General features: G+C 36.4%; 1 protein-coding gene across 2 annotated transcripts in view; it reads right to left on the bottom strand.

The window, feature by feature from the left end:
* PKIB (cAMP-dependent protein kinase inhibitor beta) overlaps positions 1-20,931 on the bottom strand; it is a 123,136-nt gene that overhangs the window by 63,690 nt on the left and 38,515 nt on the right. The gene's annotated exons all lie outside the window — the stretch shown is intronic.

Below are 20,931 nucleotides of genomic sequence, written 5' to 3'. Positions count from 1 at the left end.
TGTAATAATTATTCTCTTATCTACTGCCCAAGTGTGAATGAACAGAGCTGACCATATCACTGTTCTACTGAAAACAACAACAACAAACCTCCAGTGGCTAGTCACTGCTCATGACAAAAGAGGTAACTACTGATCCCAGCTTTTGTTTCTAAGCCACCTTTCTAGCTTTATCTCATATTACTTCCCTTCACATAATCTACTTCTGGCAAAAATGCATAATTTTCCATTCTCACTCTCCTGTCTTATCTCCATACCTTTCTTTGCTTATGTGATGCTATCAGCCTTTGTTCATGCCATGCTATTATCTAAGCTGAGAACAGATACTTTTTCCCAACCTTTACATGTTAAAGTCCCTTTCTTTCTTCAACACCCAAATCTTCTATAATAATAAATCACATTTAAATAGAACTTTAAGGTTTATAAAGTGCCTTACAAACATTATATCACATTGTTTATCACAGGAAGGGGGGAAGTGAGGGAAAGAGAGAGGAAATGTAAAACTCAAAAAAAGTTTTTAAATAAATGTTAAATAGGCAGTTAGGTGGCTCAGTGGATAAAGCACCAGACCTGAGTTTGAATCTGACCTCAGACACTTTACACTTACTAGCTGTGTGACCCTGGGGAAGTCACTTAACCCTCATTGCCCTGCAAAAAAAAAAAAAAGGTAAAAATTGTCTTTACATATAACTGGGGGAAAATAAAATATTATTTAAAAAACAAATATATAATTTGATCCTCACCATTACCCTGGGAGGGAAGTGCTATTATTATCCTTATTTTACAGATGAGGAAACTGAGGATGAGAAGTTCATTGACTTGTCCAGGGTCACAAAGCTAGTAATTATTTGAGGCTGGATTTGAATTCAGTTCTTCTTGCTTCCAGGTCTGGTGATCTATTCACTATGCCCTGGCTGTCTCATATGAAAACTTTCTATGAACATTTCCCTGACCCCATTCCCCACCCCAACTGAAAGCAATCTCTCCCTATTAAGAAATTTCTCATAGAACTTGGCCCAGACATTGTTACATTTACTCAGTTTCCCTAGAATCCTGATTTTTGTGCAAATGTCTTTCCCAGACACGGTTTATAATAGAATAAGAAAACTCCTTAAGAACAGGATCTGCACATCTCCAGCAGAAATGTCTTGTACATAATAGGTACTTAACAAATATTGTAGGTTTCAGTCCATCATCCCAGCCCTTAAAAATTTTGAATCCTAATTCTGTGACCTAATTTTTTAGTTGTCAATTCTATGTCATATGCAGATTTTAAGTATGTCTTCTATCTCTTCATCAAAGTGATTGATAATATATAAAATAATACAATAGGAAGGACAGGGCTCTATGGCAGACCACTAAAGACTTCTTCCATCTGACATTAATGCATCAACTGGATAGGAGATTAGTCTGAAGATATACTAACATAAGGAATATTTTTAAAGTTGTTTCCCATTCTAAAACATGCTTCTTATAACAACTTTTTATTGTGATTTGGCTCTTTCCAATAAAACTATAGTGAAGAGGGGCAGCTAGGTGGTGCAGTGGATAGAGCACCGGCCCTGGAGTCAGGAGTACCTGAGTTCAAATCCAGCCTCAGACACTTAACACTTACTAGCTGTGTGACCCTGGGCAAGTCACTTAACCTCAACTGCCTCACCAAAAAAACAAACAAACAAACAAACAAACAAAAAACTATAGTGAAGAGGGGGAGAATTTAGTTAATGTAGGATTTCTATCAAGCCATCTATCCAACTGAAAATTGAAATTGAATTGAAAAGACTTTTTATTGACTTCCCTATGAAGCGTCCTTGAAACCATACTGCTTTTTCCTTGTCTTTCTATGGTAAAAATAGCCAAATTTTTCCAGGTGTGAGAAACTGAAATGTAAGTGAGCTGTGTTGTATTATAGTAAGTCTATTTATCTGTGCACATATCCTATCACCATTCTAAATTACAAGCTCCTTGAGGGAAGGGACAATGCCGCATTTATATTGTATAGCCCTCTCCATCCCCCTTTATGAATTAGCAGCAGGGGAGGTATGTAATAACTGCTTGTTGAATGAAAGAATTACTGAATGAGGAAGTCATATTAATTTTTTTCTTTTTTTTTTAGTGAGGCAATTGGGGTTAAGTGACTTGCCCAGGGTCACACAGCTAGTGTTAAGTGTCTGAGGCCGGATTTGAACTCAAGTACTCCTTACTCCAGAGCTGGTGCTCTATCCACTGTGCCACCTAGCTGCCCCTGTCATATTAATTTAATATATTTATCATTAGAATCTCCTCTTCTACTTAAGACTTCCTTAGCTGTATAATCATAACCTTGAAGATACCAACTATTTACCTAATGAAGCCTTGTTTGCCTTAGTTCACTAGATAATAAGTTAAAAAAGAAAAAGGGCAATAAAGATAGCCTTTAATTCTGAATAAGCACATCCGCATAATGAAAGAGGAACATTTTATCTCTAAGAATATCACTTTTTTTAGTCTAGCTTACAACTTGATCCCTTAGTTCTTAGCTCTTCATTTCATTTTTATATTATTTTCAGCAACGGTCATCATAAGTGATGAATCTCAGGGCTCTGGCAAAGAAATACCAGTTTCTCTGAAAACTAAAGGACTAAGCATGTTTAACATGGAGAAAAGATGAGGGTAGAGACGGGGAAGCAGGATAACAATGTTCAAGTATTTGAAGGACAGTTTGTGAAAGAAAGATTTAGCTGTGTTCTGTTTGGCCCAGCAGTACTGAGTGGATAGAAGTTGCAAAGAGTAATTAGGTTTATTATCAAATAGAGCTGTCCAAAAGCAGAATGGATTGCTTCAAGAGGTGGGAGCTCCTCCCTCTTTGGAAGTCTTCAAGCAGAGGTTGGAAGACCACTCACTGAAGATTCCTTTAGTGCATAGGTTGGACTAATGGCAACTGATGTTCCTTCCAACTCTCATTTTCTATGATTCTGTTAAGATGTAATCAGGGAGAGGGGCAACGAGGTGGCACAGTGGATAAAGCACCATCCCTGGATTCAGGAGGACCTGAGTTCAAATCCAGCCTCAGACACTTGACACTTACTAGCTGTGTGACCCTGGGCAAGTCACTTAACCCTCATTGTCCCACAAAATAAATACATCAATAAATACAATCAGGGAAATTTCAATCTGAAAAGTCTCATATCAACTTTATATCCAGAATTGTTATCTCCTAGAGGTGGTCAAGTGGTATAGGTGATAGAATGCTAGGCTTAGATACAGGAAGACCTGACTTCAAATCCTGTTTGTGATACTTACTACTTATGAACAAATCATTTAACCCCTATTGACCTTAATTTCTCACCTGGAAAATGAGGATAATAATTACACCTACCAGAGAGAATCAAATGAGAATATATGTTAAGTGCTTTGCAAAATGTAATGTTCTATGGAAATGTTAACTGTTATTATTGTAAGGAATCATGCTTTAGGCAGGGGCTGGACTGCCTAATGACTTTTTTTTTCTCAGCTTGAAGACGCTAGGACTTTAAGAGTGTTCAGGATCATATAGCTAGGTAGTGCAAGAACTGTGATGGGAGCCCAGATCTTCTGATTCCCAGCATTCTCCCTCACCACCATGCCTCTGTTCCTATTAAGAGGTGCAGGAGCCTTTATTTTCATCAGTCAATAACTGGGTCATCATCATCAACAGGAAAGAAAAAGCAGCAGATGTATGAATTTTTGGCAAGTGTGGAGGTTTTCTTACTCAAATCAAAAATCTCCTGGCCCCATTATTTCTTTTTTTTTAAATCTTAAAACTATTTTATTATTTTCCAATTACATGAGAATATAGTTTTCAACATTTGTTTTTATAAGATTTTGAGTTCCAAATTTTTCTTCCTCCCTCCCTTCCCGTCCTCAAGACAGAAAACAATCTGCTATAGGTTATATCTGTGCAATCATTGGCCCCGTTATTTCTGACTACGTCTGCTGATGGTTCAGTGTTTGTCCTCTCGTTCATCCAGAGGTTGGTTTGGCATTTCTGTTTCATTTGCCTGCTCTGTCAGTATATACCTGGATCAGTGTGCAGAGAATCAGTGTTTTCATATGCCTTTTTTCTTGCGTGAAGTTCATCCTATTGTTGCCTGTCATGTTCATTGTCTGTCCATACATAGGCTTTTCCCATACTTTCCTTTTTGGATTTTGTTTTCCTTAGTTTATTTTCCCTTAAGGTGGCCTTACTGCAACTTATCAGCTCCACTAACAGGCTAAAAGCCTGCTTCCATTTTGTGTTCATCAGCCTCTTTCAGAGAATATAAGGTTTTATAAGCATACCATCAAAAAGGCAGACAATTTGCAGAGAAATATTTAAACTTAACAGTATATATTGCATTCATTCTTTAAATGCTTGAAGACAGGAAAAATATATTTGCCTTCAAAAAGTAAACTTCTTGTTTTGGGGCTTGAGGGTGGGAGAGAATTGCTATGCTTCTTAGCAATATCAAAAAAGACAGAAGATTTTCCTTGCCATCAGCATGCTAATTAACGTCTAAAAGCAAATGTAGGACACTAGCGGAGACATCATGCAAGCACAGCCTGATAGACTAGTACACTTAGCTAAATAATGCATCCATTATTTTTACCATCTTTTCCATCTTTTTAAGTGCCACTGTATTTTGTTGTACTCCCTGGAAAACCAGTCACCATGGCAAGTCCTGAATCACATGGGATGATGCACCTGATGCCAACCAATACTGAAAATATCATTCTAAAGAAATATGCTCAGCAGGCATTCTGTTGACATTCATTTGGGTAAGGAACAACCTATTTACAGTAAGCAGGAAGCCTTTCTGTTCTTACAAGGGCATTTTACAACTCTATTATATTTCATAGTAATCATTTTACTTTTATTCTCCTCCTTTTCTTTCCCTAACCCCAAGCACATCCACACACGGAAGCCAGGCATAAACAAGTTTGTGTGTACACACCTGTACACAAATACATACACAGGTTGTTTTTGTCCAATAATTTTAAAATGTTTTACAACTATTTCTCTTCCAGTAAAATTAATAGAGTCAGATTCCACTGATTTCGACAATTTATGATTTGGATAAGACCCTAATAATTACCAAATTTACCTGAAAATTATCTTTGTACTATCAATTTAAAAAATACTTTGCTAAGTAAATTAATATAGTAAATAAAGATTGGGGATGAAAGGAAGAACTTTAACCTACTTAAGAAAACAAACTATTTGGAAGCTGTTTAGTTTGTTTTAAGTAGGTTTTCACTTATTTAGATAGCTTTCCTTCCCTCCAGTTATTCACAATGTAAAGAATTAATTGTGATTTGAGGTTTTTATGACCCCATCTTTTGGCTAGAATTTTAAAAAACCCAGGCTTGGACACTGGCCTCTGGCTCAGGTGCCACCCCTCTGCAACGGTGTGGTGCTCCACCCATTGGCTATAGCAGTAGCCATGGCGCTACCAGCTCACGTACAGGCCTACATAGGCCTGGCAAAATTATAATTACTGGAAGCCCAGTGAGGGCAGTCATGTGACTGTCAGTCAGGGCTGCCAGCCAATTAGCTTGGGGCTGTGTGTGGACAGCCTGGGGTCTGCTGGAAAGGAGAAGGGAGGAGATTTGCCATCCTGGTGTTGGAGCTGGAAAGAGACAGGACGCAGCTGCGTGTTCTGCTGAGCTCCGGGAAGTGGTGTGATTCGAGTCATATTATTTTCCTTTCCCCATTCCATTTTTTCCTTTCCCTTAATTCTACTAATCTTACTTGTGTTTTTAAGTTTATTCTTGTTAATAAACCCTGTTCTGCTTTTGAAAGAGGCTGTTAATCTCCTTCCTTGCCCCAATATTGCTGCAAGCCGCCTAACTAACACTCTCCAATTAAAATTTGGCCCCTACAACAATTATATGTTAGGCTCTGCTGTTCCATGACCTAACTTATGGACAGAGTCACCAAAACACCTGATTACCCGGTATTATAACAAAAACTGAGGGGAAAAAAAAGAAGAAGAAAGAGCTAGCACTCCAAGTTGTTTCATTTAGCTTCTGCCCATGATAAGCATGAGAATCAGTAAATCAGTTAGGTAACAAGTATTTAATAAGCACTTACAATGTGCCAGGCTTTGTGCTAAGTAAAGTAGATATAAAGAAAGTTAAAAATAGTCTCTCTTGAAATATAAATTAAAACAACTCTGAGGTACTACCTCACACCTATCAGATTGGCTAACATGACAAAAAGAAAAATGATAAATGTTGGAGAAGATGTGGGAAAGTTGGAACTAATACATTGTTGGTGTAGTTGTGAACTGATCCAACCATTCTGGAGAGCAATTTGGAACTATGCCCAAAGGGCTAAAAGCTATGCATACCCTATGACCCAGCAATACCACTACTAGGTCTATATCCCAAAGAGATCACAAAAAAGGGAAAAGGGCCCACATATACAAAAATACTTTTAGTTGCTCTTTTTGTGGTGGCAAAGAATTGGAAATTGAGGGAATGCCCATCAATTAAGGAATGGCTAAACAAGTTGTGGTATATGAATGTAATGGAATATTATTGTGCTGTAAGAAATGATGAGCTGGCAGATTTCAGAAAAACCTGGACTTACATGAACTAATGCTGAGTGAAGTGAGCCGAACCAGGAGAACAGTTTACACAGTGACAGCAACATTGTGTGAAGATCAGCTGTGACAGACTTAGCTCTTCTCAACAATACAATGATCCAAGACAATTCCAAAAGACTCTTTCTTGTGGTTTTTTTCCTCTTGTTCAGATTCTTCTCTCACATGACAAATGTGGAAATATGTTTAACAGGATTGCACTTTATAACCTATATCAGATTGCTTGGAGTCTTTGAGAAGGGGGAGGGAAGGGAGAGAGGGAAGGAGAAAAATTTGGAATGCAAAATCTTACAAAAATGAAGTTTGAAAACTATCTTTACATGTAATTGGAAAAAATAAAATAAAATACTATTAAAAATAATCTCTATCTTCAAGGTGCTTATAATCTAAATGGTAGCAAAAACATGGTATCTAGCTACATAAAAGATATATGCAGAGTAGAAGGTTATCTAAAAGGAGAAGGCATTAGCAGCTGGGAAGACTGGAAAAGGCTTCCTATAGAAGGAAGGATTTGGACTGAGACTTCAAGGAAGCCAGGGAAAATAGGAGGCAAAGATGAGGGATCAGAGCCTTGTTAATCCTTGTCAGGTTAGAGAAATCTAAAGTTGCTATTCTCTAAATCAAGTAATACAGTCTGACATTGAAACTGAGGTTTGAATATACACAAATTAAACTGTATAAACGTCTTTCTTGTCCCTCAGAACTACAGCAACTCTGCCTGCTCTAGACCCTTCCAAGAATGTCATATAGAAAAATGGAACTGGAAGTCTTGGTCATCTAATAATAATAATACTTGGCATTTATGGAACAGCTGAATATTTGAAAAACACTTTATATGCTTGACCTCATGTGATCCTTAGCACCCTGCAAATTAAGTACTAGAACTATTATAAACTTCTATTTGTCTCAGTTTCCTCATCTGTAAAATGAAGATAATGTTCATGAATCCCATCAACAACATCCCCAACAAGTGATTATTTACATAGACGATGTAAGACTGTGTAGCCCACACTTTCATTTCAATTTTTTCTGTCTCATTTTTGGGTATTATCTGCCTATGAGCAAAAACCCAGTCTACTCACAATCTTGGGGAAGTTGTGAGAATGAATGACTTGGTGCTTCCCTTTAGCAATTTCAAAATGACACGGTTCTCCATTCCTGGAGTTTTTCAAGCAGAGACTACACTCTCTGGGGGAAGTTTTAATAAAGAGGATTCCTTTAGAGATATAAGTTGAACTAGATGACCCTGGAGGGCCTTTCCAATTCTGAGATTATGGGAGTCTATAAAAGATTTTGAAATGTAACCCCATAGATATTAAAACAGTTGAGTCACTAAAAGCAGACATATCACTTTACATTCCAAAGAAATAAAGAATGAAAAGCAATAAAATTAACTATTAGCAGTCTTTCTAACTAGGAAAAATATACTTCTGGTCAACTGAAGATAACTAGTTGCCCCTTATGTCAGGGAGAGGAGTAAAATGTAAGAAAACTGAAAAAATAAGAAGGGGTAAGGTTGTGAAAAGCTTTAAATGCCAAATCTTTGATTTTATAACCAGGCAATAACAAGAAGCCACGGGAGTTTGTTGAGTAGTGAGAGTGACATGGGCAAACCTATGCTTTAGGAATATCACTTTGGATGCTGTGTGGAGGATAGATTAAAGTGAGGAGAAACTTGAGGCAGAGAGACCATCCAATCTGAAGGCTACTGCAATAGTACAGGCAAGATATGATAAGGGTCTGAATTAGGATGGTAACTATGTGACTGGAGAGAAGTGGACCTATGTGTGAGACGCTGTGAAAGTCAAAATGACAAGATTTGTTAAATGACTAGATATGGAGATTGAGTGAATGTGAGAAGTCAAAAATGACCCTCAGGTTTGAATCTGGGTGATGAAAAGGATGGTAATACCCTCAACAGTAATAGGTAGTTCAGAATGGGGTTGATTTGGAGATAAAGGTGAGTTCTGTTTTGAACATTCTGATTTTGAGATGCCTTTGGGACATTCACTTCCAAATATCAATATCCAACAGACAATTGGTGATACAGAACTAAAATTCAGGAGAGAGAATAGGGCTGGATAGAGAGATCCGGGAATGAATATAAATGATAATTAAACCCATGGAAACTGATGAAATCAACTTGTGAGAGAGTAGAGAGAGAAAAAAAGAGGATCTAGGACAGAGACTTACAGTTGGTGGATATAACATGAATGAAGATTCTAGAAAAGACAGGTAGAAAGAGGACCAGGAGAGAACAATGTCACAAAAATCCAGAGAGGATGGTATATGGAAGAATAGAGAGGGAGGATCCTGAGACTATATTGGGATTTAGAATTCAAGCTGCCTAAGAAAAATAAGCTACTGGTTTTCATGTTTTGTTTTGTTTTTTGCTTTAGCTTATCAATACATTCTGTTCAAATATACTTGTCAGAGTCTTTAAACTAGTAAAGCCAAGGCATCTGGAGAACAACTTCCTCTCCAAAGCAACTAGTATCCCCATTCCTCACCTTGTGGTCTTCCATTGGTCTATACCAACATGCAGTATGACATCAGCTCCTGGAGGGCAAAGACAATTTTTGCATTTCTGTGTACCCTAAGTACTTAGCATAGGGCCTGGAATATAGTAGCTATTTAATAAAGGCTTGTTCATATATTGATTGACATGAAGCCCAACATTCTGCTTACTGTGTTTTCCTCCCTGAGAGGGCTAGAAACACACCAATGTTTTTAACCAGCCTGGAGCTATTTCAGCCTGAACAGAATTGCTGCAGCTGGGCTGGGAAGATGAAATGTCATCTGCCACACATTCCCTATGTTTTTACCTCCTTATGATTCCCCCAAGCCCCACACACAGCACAAAAGACTGGGGGAAATACAGATTTGTATTTCTGTGTAGCTGTGATAAAGAATGCTTCCTGAAGTCTATTTTTTCTTGTTTTTCCTGACAAACCTTAACTGATTCGTTTCCCATAGGAAAGAAACAAAATATGAATGGGCAAGTACAGAAGGCATAAATAAAGCTATCATTCTGTAGACTATCTTTTCAAATATGATTTAAAGGTTTCAAAGACAAATATAGTGGAAAGGTATCATGTCATTTTCCCACTTAAATGTGTAATTTAAAAGTCAAAATTCTTCCTATAATGGTCTTGTTGAATTAAATCGATGGGATTCATTTAGTTGTAAAGATAAGGTAATTTCCTTAAATTTCTTGGAGTTGTACTACTCTTACTTTTCAATGAATTTCACAAGTAACACCCATTATCCATGTCTAAGTACATGCTGAATTTCCTAACCTGTTCATATTAAAAGACCTTATTCTTCCACAAACATATAAGGAGAATTTTTCCCCTTTTATTCATAGATTTTACTTAGAAACATTTTTAATCTGGTTTAGACTGTTGTATAATTTTGAGGGTTTTTTTAAACCTACTCTCATATTCTAAGATATGTACCTCTAACAGAAGTGAAGAAAACAAAGAGATAAACTGTCATCCTCTACATTTCTTTTCTACTTATGAAGTTCCTCAACACAGTTTTATATTAAAAAACCCATATACACAAAAGAAAGGATCCTATAGGCAAAGTCAGCCTAGGAGAGAAAGATAGCAATCAAGAATAAAATTCTTTTTTTTTTTTGCAGGGCAATGGGGGTTAAGTGACTTGCCCAGGGTCACACAGCTAGTAAGTGTCAAGTGTCTGAGACCAGATTTGAACTCAGGTCCTCCTGAATCCATGGCCAGTATTCTATCCACTGCACCACCTAGCTGCCCTGAATAAAATTCTTTACACACACAGAAATTATCCTAAGGAGGAAAAGGGGATGCTGACTAAAGAGACATTATGGATGTACAGAGAACACACCAACCAACTTAGACTTTTAAAAGACATCTACAGAAGATGGTAGAAAAGGCAAGTGACAGAAGATGAATGCAAATGTATGTACAAAAGTGTATAAAAGTAAGAATACTGACAAAAAATGCCAAAGCTCAGAATAGGGTAAGACCAGTAGGGAAAACTAAGTACAATTTTTAAAAAGACTTTTAAAAACATTTAAGGAGAAAGAGGAAGGTCGAAGGAGAGCTAGAATCATAGCTAAATATGGATGGCACTGTAATAACTGATATTAGAGAGAAGGGAAAGCTACTGAATTGAATTTTTCTTCCTTTTCTCTACCAAATAAAATAATCTTTGAGCTGAAAAAAAAATCTTATAGTTAATATTGAGTTTATATCTAAGATAAATACAGAGATAATAAGAGAGCACCTAGATGCCCTCAATGATTTCAAGACATCTCCTGGAACAGGGGGAAATTAATTGGCTTTGCAATCAAAGGACCTAAGTTTGAATCTTGGTTGTTAGTGATTACCTACCTATGTGATTTGAGTGAGTTTCTTAAGCCTTCAGGCTTTAATTTCTTAATCTGTAAAATGAAGAAATTAGACTAGATGATCTTTAAGAACTCTTGCATCTCTATATCTATGTTCCTATAAATACATCCTAAGATACTGAAAGAATTGGCAGCTGTAATCAATCGCTAATTTCAGTGTTCTTTGAAAGACTAGAAAGTTGCAGAGATATTGAAGGACTAAAGAAAGTGAAGGATTTCTACAATTCTCAAAAATGAAGAAAAAGTGGAGCTTGCTAGCTATAGGCCAGTGAGCTTGATTTTGATTCCTTAAAAAAAAATGCTTGGACATTTTATTAAATGTTTGGTTAACGAACAGCTAAAAAGGAAAATAAATGGTGATTACAAAGAATCAGTGGCTTCATCAAGAATAGGGCATACCAAATTAGCCTCATTTCTATTTTCAACAAGGTTTCCATACGGGTAGGTCAGAGAAATGTTATAGATTTTTGCAAAACATTTCACAAAGTTTCTCACATTGTTTGGAAAAGTGAAGAGATGTGAACTAAATAATAGAATGTTAAGTGAATTTAGGGCTGAACTCAAAGAATAGTAATTAAAGGTTGACTGTGGGATTGAAAAGTGGTCTCCAGGGCTATGTGTTCAGGATCAGTGTTTAGCCTAAACTGGTTAGTATTTCTGTCAACAGGGCTTCTAAGGTCCCTTCTATTGCTGAGATTTTATGTAATACAAAGAGATGACCAGAGAACAGGAATATATTCAGAAGGAGTCATTTTAAGAGCATTTACTTAGAAATTATATATGTATATGTATGTGTGTGTGTGTGTGTGTGTGTGTGTGTGTGTGTGTGTGTGTGTGTGTACACACACAGACCGGTTGAACAAACTGTGGCATATGAATGTATAATGAAAGGCAAAATGAAAAATTACCATAACATAAGAAATAATGAATATTAGAAATATGGAGAAGCCTGGGAAGGTATATAAACAGATGTAAAGTGAAGGAAATGGAACCAGGAAAACAATACCACAGGTACTCAACAATATAATAGAAAGAATAACAAGAACAGTAAGAAATCCCCAAACTGAATATTGTGTAACTATAATTAGCGAGCTTGACTCTAGAGTAAGGATTATATGTACCTCTAGTCATTCTTTGTAGAAATGGGGGACTGTGAGTATGAAACCTTACAAATACTATCAGACTTGGTTGAAATGTTGATTAGTTTGACTGAATTGCTTTTTTTTTCTCCTCTCTTTTTTACTCTGTTACGGGGTGGTTCTCAGGGGAGTTAAAGGAAGGACTTATTTGCAAATGAAAACAATGTAAAAAGTTATTTTAAAAAGAAATTATACATGGCATTTGATTTCAAGTGAATATACAATCAATTTTGTTTTTAGAATTAAGTGCATGGGGGCAGCTAGGTGGTACAGTAGATAAAGCACTGACCTTGGATTCAGGAGGACCTGAGTTCAAATCCAGCCTCAGACACTAGACCCTTACTAGCTATGTGACCCTGGGCAAGTCACTTAACCCTTACTGCCCAGCAAAAAAAAAAAAAGAAAGAAAGAATTAAGTGCATAATAAATTATGCTGCATATTTTAGAAAAAAAAAGTTTTACAGTATCAGTATAAAAAGAATAAATACACAATTTTAAAAAGCATTATAATTAGAAAATCAGTTAGTCCACTAGCAGTGAGGCTTATTATCTGGTGTTAGACCTCAAGTCAGGATTCAAATCCTGCTTCAAATATTTGCTAGCTGTGTGATTGTATACAAAAGGCATCAATTGCTCATCTATAAAATGAAGGTGTCTGTAGTACCTACTTTACCAGCTTGTTATAAAAAGACATTCAAATGGTTATATTCTGTAAAATCATAGAAAATACATAACTGGACAGCTAGGGAAAGACCTGCAGGAAAGAAGAGGATATACTTGAACTAGTCTAGGTATTAATGATTCCAGAACTCTGGAGGTCAATGACATGTCAAAGGATTGAAGTCAAGAGAGAACAGAGAGATCAGGACAAATTTCTACATTCAGTGTACAATGGAAAGAAAAAATACTGATATTGAATTCCATCTTTCTCTGGATTCCTATTTTACTTAGAAATTGATGATAGCAATTTAATATTTAATCATTTTAATCATTTAATCACATTTAATCATTTTTAATTTAATCACTTTAAATTTCATATGTGTTAGTCCCTTCTGGCTCCAATAGCCCCCACTACTGCAAGCTAATAAACTGTAAGCTCAAGATAAGTCTTTTGCTAGTCTTATACCTCCTCAAAGCTTTCAACACAATGCTGAGTGGCAGCTGGGTGTCATGATGTATAGAAGGCCATATCTAACATCTGTAAGACATTAATCAGTTCAAATCCTGTTTCAGGCACTATTTTAGATGGAAAAATAATTTAACCTTTCTCATTCTGTTTTCTTAGTTCTTAAATGTCAATAATGATAGAGATAATATGGTTGACCAAATATGAGATATGATTGACAAGGAGATAGAAAGCAACCAGGGGAGACTATCGGACAATGTCTCATGGTGGAAAAATTTGTCAGCATCATCATTACTAAAGGCAAAGAAAATCACAGTATCTACCATCAGGTCCAGATTGCTCCACCCTTTCTTCCCCCACCCTATTTCAATTTTTTAAATAATACTTTATTTCTCCCCCAATTACATGTAAAAACATCATTTTTTTCAAGTTTTGAGTTCCAAATCCTATCCCTCCTCTCCTCCCTCTCCCTTGTCCCTGAGACAGTAAGCGATCTGATATAGCTTATACATGTGTAATCATGTAAAACATTTACATATTAGACATTTTATACAAGAAGACTTGACCCAAAAAAAGAAAAGAAAAGAAAGTGAAAAGTAGTATGCTTCAGTTTGTATTCAGATAACATCTGTTCTTCCTCTGGAGGTAAAAACCATTTTTTATCATGAGTCCTTTGGGATTGTCTTGGATCATTGTATTGCTGAAAACAGTCTAGTCATTCACAATTCTCCATAATACAGTATTGCTCTTACTGTGTACAATGTTCTCCTGGTTCTGCTCACTTCACTTAGTATCAATGAATTCCAGGTTTTTCTGAAGTCATCCTGCTTGTCACTTCTTATAACACAATGATATTCCATTCCACAGTTTGCTCCAGACTCTTGACGATATCTTCATTTTAGGAGGCACAGGAAGGCACACAATAACAGTAGGAATGATTAAGGGGAAGTCTTGCTAAGGCCATAATTAAGCAAAAGTAGCAAAAGTCGAGGTACCATACAATATGGGGTAGGGGAGAGGTGTATATCCTGGGCTGAAATCTGGCTATCAACAAATGTGCAACTACACTCTTACAGACTTTACTATTGTCATATCAAAATAGTGATCAATTTAGTTTACCTTATTGTTTGAGTGAACTACTTTTGGTTTTTTGTTTTGGGGTTTAAAAAAACCCACACTGATTTTAGGTGTAATACTTTCTAGCAAAATTTGCTAATCTTCATATAATATATAAATTACTAGAGTATGAGCAAAATGGTACTCGGACTCAGAACTGATGAATATTTCCTGTTGTTATTTGGTCCCCAAAATACACTATTTTTTGTACTTCATATTTCTCCCACCATATAATAATATCCTTATCTCCACCTCTACCCTTGCTTTTTCTCCTCTGTTCCCTGCTCTTAAAAGATATAACGACAGACATAACTCCTTTCAGTGACCTTCTGACGATTAATATCAAATGAGGTATAAGACAGATACTTGCCAAAAGAGTTTGCCACTATCATGGAAGCTGTCCAGAACAAAGTCTGTGTCAAAGTGTGATTCCATTTGATAGTGAAGTTTTCTAGAAAGGCTTCTGCTTGTAGATGAAATTATTCTGGTTGAATTAAGCCTCAGAACATTGTGAAGTATCCTGGATGAAATTTATATCCTTCAAAAAGTAAAGTATGACTCATCCACAAAGGAAAAAACAAATGGATCAAGAACCCCTATTAGTTTATACTAGAAAATGCTTTTGAATGGAGGACTCAAAAAGCTGGTTATATGTTCGATCAATGGTTCTCAAAATCTGGTCTGGTGACCTGGGGGTCCCAAAGACATTTTCAGAGGGTCCATATTGTTAAAACTATTTTTATAATAATGCTAAAAATATTAATTTCTAATATGTAAAACGCATATATGTGTGTGCACGTGTATACACATACATACACATATACATATCACCCACATAAACAAAATCTCTTTGAGGGATCCTCGATAATTTTTAAGTGTGTAAAGGGGTCCTGAAACCCAAAAGTTTGAGAACACTTGTCTTATATAGACAACGAACTGGGCTTGGAATTGAATTGAGAAAAAAAAAATTGTATATTTCATTTGCAGTGTTTTGAATGAAAACCGAGCTTCTCCCTAAAGAACGAACCATCATGAAAGTCTTTCTCTAGTGATGCTATATTGATGTCAGTCATGAAACACTATAATCTCCAAAGAATTAAAATTGTGTGTCACACAGAGCACAATTGAGAAGCTAATGCTGGGCAGGAGTAGATTGTAGTATTGTACAAGAAAAGTGGTAGAAAGAATATTGTCAGAGAGACAACCAAAGAAGGTTCATCCATCATATGAGTGAGTATTCATAAATAATGGATAACATATCAAGTGCCATGCTTAGGTCTTATTTTAAAGTCTGTCATTTTTATAACACCTTAATTCCCAAATATATCCCTCTCAGCATCCTACCCAGAAAGCTGTTGCTTATGACAAAGAATACAAAATAAAGAGGAATTAAAAGCTATCCAACAAAACTAACTAACATGTCAGCTCAGTCTGATAGTATATAAAATGTTTCACATCCACTGTCCCCAGTCTCTGTGTAGGAATTATGATGGTATGCTTTCTCATTTCTTCAGGGTCAAACTTGGCTATTATAATTATATAGTATTCCATTTTTTTCCGGGATGTTTTGTTATAATTTCCATTTAAATTGTTGTAGTCATTGTCTATATTATTTTCCTGGTTCTGCGTATTTTGCTTTGCATCAGTTCACATAAATCATGCTACAAAGCCTAAGCCAGACAGTAGAGTAGGAGGAAGCAGTATATAGCCAACTCCCACCACAATCACTCCAACAATGATCCAGAAAGAATGCCAGAAAGCAAAGAAGAAACTGGGTCATCATGGACTAATTATGGGTAAAGATGAACTAATCTTTCCAGACCAAGATCACAAATTTGACCTACAGGCAAGTGACTAGGGCAGGAAGTGTGGAAAAAAGTAAGCCAGGAAAACAAATTCGGTGTTCAGAGCTCTGAGCTAAGACAATAGCACAAAGACAGCCTGAGTTGATCAGTGTCAGCCTTTACCCAGGTCAGCAACTCTGGGGCTTCCAGAAGGCCTGGAAGCACATACAGTGTGCAGAGTCCCAAATTAGGACTAATTACCTAGAAAAGATTGTGAACATTCAAAAAAGAAGAGGACAACTACCAAGGGACCATAATCAGGATCACGCAAACTTTAGAAGCTACTACCATAAAGAAACAGAGAACATGGGATATATTATAAAAGACAAAAAGATATACAAGTTTTCTTTTCTTTTCTTTTCTTTTTTTAAGTTAGGCAATTGGGGTTAAGTGACTTGCCCAGGGTCACACAGCTAGTAAGTGTTAAGTGTCTGAGACCGGATTTGAACTCAGGTACTCCTGACTCCAGGGCTAGTGCTCTATCCACTGTGCCACCTAGATGCCCCCCTTTTTTTTTTTTGTGGGGCAATGAGGGTTAAGTGACCGGCCCAGGGTCGATATACAAGTTTTCAACCAAGAATAACTTACCTAGCAAAATTAAGTATAATCCTACAGTGGGGAAAAAAAGGCTTCTTATGAAATAGAGGATTTCCAAGAATTCTTAATGAAAAGACCAAAGATAGGTAAATACTTTGAAATGAATACATAAAAATAAAGAGAAACATAGAAATGTAAATACAAGGAGCCAAAGATGGAGAGGGAGTGTGACAGAGAAAGGCATTCCCCATTTCTAGTATACTGCAGTGATATCAAGTCAGATATAGTACAGTAGAGAACTGTAGCCTATTCAATAGTGAATATACAGCACAACAAAGCTCAGTATATATTACAAACCATTAAACAATATTGATTCTACTCTTCCTCTAGTACATGGGGTTCTTAACCTTTCTTTGTTTCCTGGACCCCTTTGGCAGTTCTTTGAACCTGTTCTCAGAATAAGGTTTATAACTGCACAAAGTAAAATATATAGAATTTAAAAAGAAAATAATTATAATCAAATACAGTAATCAAAATATTGAAAGAAAAAAGTTTATTGACTTTCTCTAGTGGAAAGCCAAACAAAGAAATGCAAAAACATATTATGCAAAGTTTAAAAGAGAAAATGGATATCTGTACATGACTTTAAGGAGAGAGTTCCAAAACATGTTGTTGGAAAAATATAATATTTATCATCTCTCCTAAATACCATCAAAGCTCAGAAAGGCAAGCTATTGAAATCCTTTAGAGATTTTCATTATATTAAAACCAGAAAAAGTGATATAGGACATACTCTCCCAATTTAGATCACTTATAGACCATGTATCTTCAAGGAAAATATCTGAGAGTATCCTATTTCTGACTCAATTGAAAAAAAGCAAGAGATTTGATTTTTAAAAATAGTTGAGTGTTTCATGTATATTTTCAGAAGAGTAGTTCTAGCATTTCCAACTGAGACAAAGGATAAGAAGTCTCACTACAGCTGCTGAAAAATTCTGAACAAATAATGCTGCAGAAGAATTTTGTCACTTTTTCCAGAGAGCTAGTTTACATGAAGTCTATCACCTGAATGGTTTTATAATAGTGATAGAACTGTTCAACATCTTCTGTCCTAGCAAATGCCAACCAAAGATCATTTCAGAAACATAACCTGTTTAAAGATCTCAAAGTTAAACTACTGCTAGACAAGTCCATATTCAGGAAGCAGGATGTGAATCTGCAACAGTTTACCATCTTTCTAGTTTGTAATTTTATTCTAGTGATTTAGCCCATGGACCAAAGAGCTACTCAGAATATAAAATGTTATTACAGAAAGGAATTTATAAGACAGTTTACCCTATTCAAGACCAAACATTAAGGAGGAAAACTATGAGTGAGCTGAAAAGAAAGAGAGCCACTTCAACAGTTTTATGTTCCACTTACATATATATCACTCCCTATGTTATTATCTCATGATATTGAGATTAATGAGGTATGTGCCGGCTTTAGGGTAAGCCTTTACCAAAACCTATTCACACAAATCTATAAAACAATAAGGGACTCTCCTTATTCCTCCCCTCTCCGTCCAGTCTGGTGAGTGCTTCACATGATCTGCTATATCTAGGCCAGCTTCAATCATGTTTTACCTTATCTCCTGGCCATCTTCTGGTTAATCACTATGCTACCTGAACTATGTTCTTTCTACTAGCAATGATAATATTGATGTAATTATGATTCAAGAATTGGAAGTGAAGGAGGAGGGGAGAAGCTAAGTCCTCCATCTTCTTGCCCATCATCTTGTAAATTGGATCATAGACCAATTAATCTGGCAGATTAAGTTCCTGCCTTCCCCACCTCTTTGCATTGGAGGGATCCACAATATTATCAGTACTTATCATTGCTACTGGAAAGAATGGGTCAATTAATCTTCTATGGCTTCACTCACAAGACCTATGGCTCTTCAAATCAAAATATACCTTCCTGGCCACCACTCTCCTATGTGTATAGTCTCCCCCATTAGAATATCAGCTCCCTTGAAACATACTATCCACCTCCAAAGAAAGAAATATTGATGGAACAAACTGGAGCATGCTATTTTTCACTCTTTCCTTTTTTTTTTCTTTTAATCAAGTTTTATTGTACAAAATGACAAATATGGTAATGTTCTACATATTCATACATGTATAACCGATATCTGATTGTTTGCCACCTCAGGGAAGGGAATAAGGGAGGGGAGGGAAAGAGGGATAAAAATTGGAACCCAAAACTATAAATAAAAATGTTTATTATTTTAAAAAATTTAAAATAAAATGCTATTTGATTTTTTAAAAAGAGAGAATACTAGCTCCTTGAGGGCAGAAACTGCCTTTATTTTCCACCCATCTCACCCCCACACTTAGCATAGTTCTTAGCACATAGTAAGCACTTAATAAATGTTTTTTTGTTTTGTTTTGTTTTTGTGGGGCAATGGGGGTTAAGTGACTTGCCCAGGGTCACTCAGCTAGTGTCAAGTGTGTGAGGCTGGATTTGAACTCAGGTCCTCCTGAATCTAAGGCTGGTGCTTTATCCACTGTGCCACCTAGCTGCCCCAATAAATGCTTTTTCATTCATTCTTTCTTATTAAAAAAATTTTTAAGAGTGGATATGAACAATTAGGGACTTTCCCAAGTTGGGAGGGGGAGAGTGAACAGAAATCAGAAAAAAAGAGGTGTCCTACTCCCCACCAAGTGCCTGTATACAATCAAAGGAACATGGAAACAAGAACTGATTGATCAGTATGGGGCCAGTTTTCAGATAAGACATATGAGTTGCTTGAGATGTATCATTGTGAGAAAACCCATTGTATCAGTCTTTGGATCTGACCAGGTTTCTGGTCAGTATAACCTAGGTCCTTATTTAAGGATCTCTAAGTAGCAGGTAGAGGTCCAGCTCCCCAGTCACATAGGGCTAGGTTTAAACAAAGTCCTTGAATAAAGTTGTCTTACAGGATAGAATTTGGACAACTCATAATTTAACAGAAAGGGAATTGAGCTAGCTCCAGAATTAAATCACAAGTTGGAGTCAGTCTGGTTCACTCAACTCCTACTATCTTTTTTGTTTCTAAACCTTCAATTCCCTCATGTTCCCAGTATTTAAAGTGCCAACCCTCAGCTAATGGGAAAACTCAGCTATCCTAAAATGACACATTTAAAAGGATTTGGATTACTGAGGTTCTACCAAAATGTTAAACTTCCAATATGCCTTAAAAAAAGATGAGATTAGGGAAAAGAAATTGAGTCACAGTATGGTGAATAATTTGCCCAATATCACACAGAAGTTCAGTAGTGGATTCAGTATCAGAACCTAGATCTGATGACAGTCAGGTCTAGTTGAGCTAAATTATTTATATCAACCTATATTCAATGTTCCCAAGCTGCTGACTATGCTGCAAAAGCCTATCTTTTTATATACCATTATTCTCCAGCTGACATAACATGGCTAGAAATCATTAAACACTATATCCTCTGAAGAACTAAAATTGCAGGTAACTCAAAGGGCAATGTATGATAATAAGTGGGATGCAACATATTGCCAACAATTATATATGCATGAAAAGTGAAATAAAGGCATCACCAACAACATGTGTAAGCATGAAAGAAGTGAGTTAGCCATGTACCCAGAACAAAGGATAACAGCCAGATGCTACACTGTTATTCAAACACTTGATCAGACCACATTTTAGATACTTCATTGTTTTTAGTTCTGGATGCCACACTGAAGGGGGTGGGGTGGTTATAGACAAACTGGAGTCCATGAAACAAAGGAAAACCATGTGGGAGAGGGTCTTGTGACCATGTTATAGAGCAAATGGTTAAAGGAAATAGAGATTTTAGCTTGGAAAAGGAAAATAGACTTGGGGCTCAAGATAAGACTTTTCAAGGAGTGTGGTATACTTGAAAAAAAAAAACTGGATCTAGAATTAGAGGAGCTACTACTCCCTACCTATGTAGGCTTAAGCAATTAATTCACTTAAGCCCTCTGGGATTCAGTTTTCTCATTTGTAAAATGAAAGGATTGGACACATAGCTCTTGAGGTGCCTTCCAGTTCTTAATAAATGATCCTATGGTCAAGAATTTAAAGGGCTATCATGAAGAAGGGGTTCTAGACTTGTTCTGTTTAGTTGTAGCAAGCAAAGCCAGGAGCAAGTGATAGAAT

The sequence above is a fragment of the Dromiciops gliroides genome, chromosome 4, assembly GCF_019393635.1.
Source record: "Dromiciops gliroides isolate mDroGli1 chromosome 4, mDroGli1.pri, whole genome shotgun sequence".
Taxonomy (NCBI): Eukaryota; Metazoa; Chordata; class Mammalia; order Microbiotheria; family Microbiotheriidae; genus Dromiciops; species Dromiciops gliroides.
Note: the sequence above shows the minus strand (reverse complement) of the source record. Positions and strands in the feature narration are given on the sequence as shown.